This window comes from Peromyscus californicus, unplaced genomic scaffold (assembly GCF_007827085.1).
Source record: "Peromyscus californicus insignis strain IS unplaced genomic scaffold, ASM782708v3 Scaffold_16__1_contigs__length_79575227, whole genome shotgun sequence".
In the NCBI taxonomy this organism is placed as follows: domain Eukaryota; kingdom Metazoa; phylum Chordata; class Mammalia; order Rodentia; family Cricetidae; genus Peromyscus; species Peromyscus californicus.
Window position 1 is genome coordinate 71,720,042 of NW_026294458.1, and position 3,496 is coordinate 71,723,537.

Consider the following 3,496-nt stretch of genomic DNA (forward strand, 5'->3'; position numbering starts at 1 on the left):
AAAAAAGAATGAAGTACTGATGATGACCCTTGAAAGCATTCAGGAGCAAAAGAAAAAAGAACCGAGGCACAAAAGGCTACAGAATACCTGTCTCCATTTATATGAGATACTCACAATAAGCATATCCACCCTGGAGAAAAACGGATCAGATCAGTGCTAATTAGAGGTGATGGGAGGAAGAGTGGGTGCTAAAGGGTGTGAGGTTCCTTTAAGAAGTTATACAACTTTTCACCAAGATGGCACCGAAAGCGAAGAAGGAAGCTCCTGCCCCTCCCAAAGCCGAAGCCAAAGCGAAGGCCTTGAAAGCCAAGAAGGCAGTGCTGAAAGCCACAAAAAGAAGAAGATCTGCATGTAACCCACGTTCTGGCGGCCCAAGACCCTGCGGCTCAGGAGGCAGCCTAAATATCCTCAAAAGAGCACGCCCAGGAGAAACAAGCTTGACCACTATGCCATCATCAAATTCCCCTGACCACTGAGTCAGCCATGAAGAAGATAGAAGACAACACCACACTTGTGCTCATTGTGGACGTCAAGGCCAGCAAGCACCAAATCAAACAGGCTGTGAAGAAACTCTATGACATTGATGTGGCCAAAGTCAACACCCTCATAAGGCCTGATGGAGAGAAGAAGGCGTATGTTCGGTTGGCTCCTGACTATGATGCTCTGGATGTTGCCAACAAAATTGGGATCATCTAAACTGAGTCCAGCTGGCTAATTCTAAATATACTTTTTCACCATAAAAAAAAGAAGTTATACAAATGATCTTGTCATGGTTTTAACTGTCCACTTGACAGCCTAGAGTCGCCTGAGAGGGGTTGTCTGAACTGAGGGATTTCCAGGTCAGATGGACCTGTGAGCACGTTTGTGGGGAGGTTGTCTATACTCATAACTGATACAGAAGTTCCCAGCCCACTGTGGGCAGCACTATTCCCTGGGCATATGGTCCTGGGATGTATAAAGAATCTAGCTAATCAGCAGCCTGCCCATGAGCAAGCAAGAAGCATTCCACCGTGGTTTCTGCTTCAAGTTCTTTCTTGAGTTCCTGCCTTGACTTCCCTCAGGATGAACTATGAACTGGAAGTGTAAGCTAAATAGATACTTTTCTCCCCTAAGTTACTTTTGGTCAAAGTGTTTTATCAGAGCATCAGAAAAGAAACTAGAAAAGATCTAAATTTAGATAGTTTTCATAGTGGCAAAATTCTGCAGATGTAGTTAAGGACTAAATTTTACATCTTAAAGTGAATTTTATGGTATGTGAAACATATTTTAATAAAAAAATATTTAAAATAGCAAAGATTATCAGATTAGATTTTAAAATATATTATAGTTACAAAATACAATAAATATAAGCAAGTTGAAAGCAAATGAATGAAAAATACATACTACACTAACATTCAACCAGAGAGTACAGGAATAGTTCTCATGGTAGATTTCCAAGCAGGAAACATTGCTAGAGGCAAAGAGAAACATTTTTCAATGGATGGTGATAGGTCAATTCAGAAAGGCATAACAAAACTAAGTTTGGATGAATTTAATAACATAGGTTCAAAATATATAAAGCAAAAGTTAAAAGAGCTGAAATTAATTGTGGAAAAAAAATTCATACTAACCAGTGTCAGTAAGACTAGCAGCAAAGTGCAGAAAAGAATGTAAATAATTTCAGCAAGTGCACTGCCAACTCACTCCAGTGACGTGGGAAATCATTGATACTCAGTGGCACAAAGCACGCACTTTGTTCTCAGGGACATATCACTGTTTCTAGTTTTTCTCCATCAGAAAACACTGGGATAAACAGTTTTGGGGCATGTGTGCAAGTTTGTCCAGGAAAAATGCCCAAGAGTAGAACTGGTGAGTTATAAAGCATCCATCTGCCTTCAGTCCTGCTGATTCTCCTGCCTTCAGACTCATACCGAGGCCTACACCATTGGCTCTCCAGCCCTCAGGATTTTGAACTACTCATCAGATTTTCTGGATCACCACTTCTGCTGGATCCATGAACCATGGCGTGCTTTGGAAGTTCTCAGTCTCCAACATTGTATGAGCCAATCTCTTATAGTAAATACCTTTCTCAGATATAGATGATAGATTATAAATAGACGATAACTTATTGACTATGTTTCTCTAGAGAAACCTTCACTAATATAGAGGAGTTGACTGCTTTACTTTGAAAACACAGGTTGTGTAAGAAAGAGGGGATCTGTGGCTCTGACAGCCAGGGGTCTGGGACAGCCACCATGCTTGGGTCTTTGAGATGAGCTCAGCAGCAGCCTGACCCTTGAGGCAATGAAGCAGCTTACCCAGGACCACCTGATCTAATCAAAGGGCATCTGGACATTGGACATGGAAGGTCCTGGCAGGTAGCTGACATACGGTGACAGAGGGCAATCAAGAGGAAGCTAAGCAAAGAGGCAACATGGGAAGAAGAACATCAGCAGTGAATTCCTGGGAGATCTCGGTGCACATCTGGATCTGAGACTTGTGCTTGTCCATCAGTCCACTTGTCCATGTCCAAAGTGAGGATAGCAGAATGATTGTGACCTCAGAAGGTGGCAACCTGGGTCATAATCCATGACCTTACATAGACTATTTAACCCCTCTTTGCCTTTATTTCCTTATCAACAGAGTGAGAACACTTATATACATCTGTAAAGTTACCCTGAAAAGAAATGAGATGGTATGAGTAGAATGCCTGTGAGGGTCTGGTATATAGTGAGACCCCAGGAAACATTAGCTGTTGCTCTGAACACCAGCATTATTCTCTCAAATTGTAGCTGTATGGCCAGTCCCGCTAGAACAAACGGAAACATCAGGTGTGGTACTGTGAACATAGAGTCTAATGACTGATCAATAGTGGCCATTCATTGGGAAGAATTCCAAGAACTCCTTTGTGCTAATGCCCTGAGTGCAGAGGAACACGATCCATTGGCAATGTTTGTTAAGGCCCCTGATAGAGAGTGATTGCAGACACACATGTACCTTCTCCCTTTGGTCTGTATCATACAACTTACCTAATAAGAAATACTGATTCAGGCATCTTCCCATTTCAAGTTTCTATGACAATACCTATAAACAAACCCTCCAAGAGGACTGGTTTCTAAAGGAAGCCAAACAGCACATGGATCCTTTTTTAAAAATACTGAAAGCAGGCACAGCCTCCTTGCTGGTTGTGAGTACTGTAGAGAATTTCCATGTTCTCATCCTTGATTTCTCTGCTCCATTAACACCTGCAGTGGTGGATGGCCCTCTGGTGAACTCTTCACAAGCAGAGACGTACTGTAGATTCTGATGTCATCCTCCAACGATGATTTCCTTGTTTATACACCCACTCATAGAGGGGACTTGAAGGAGGGACATTTTTAAAAACATCATTAGGGGAAGCTAAGAAACTAGAAATTTGTTTCCATACTGAGAGGATAAAAGAGGAAATGACAAAATATCCAAATGCCACCTTCTTACTCACTTAAGACTCTGCCAGCAGGCTGACTAGAAAATGCCA

General features: G+C 41.9%; 1 pseudogene; it reads left to right on the plus strand.

The window, feature by feature from the left end:
* Nucleotides 1-236: 236 nt before the first annotated feature.
* On the plus strand, nt 237-721 carry LOC128111615 (60S ribosomal protein L23a-like; annotated as a pseudogene).
* The last annotated feature ends 2,775 nt before the right edge of the window (nt 722-3,496 follow it).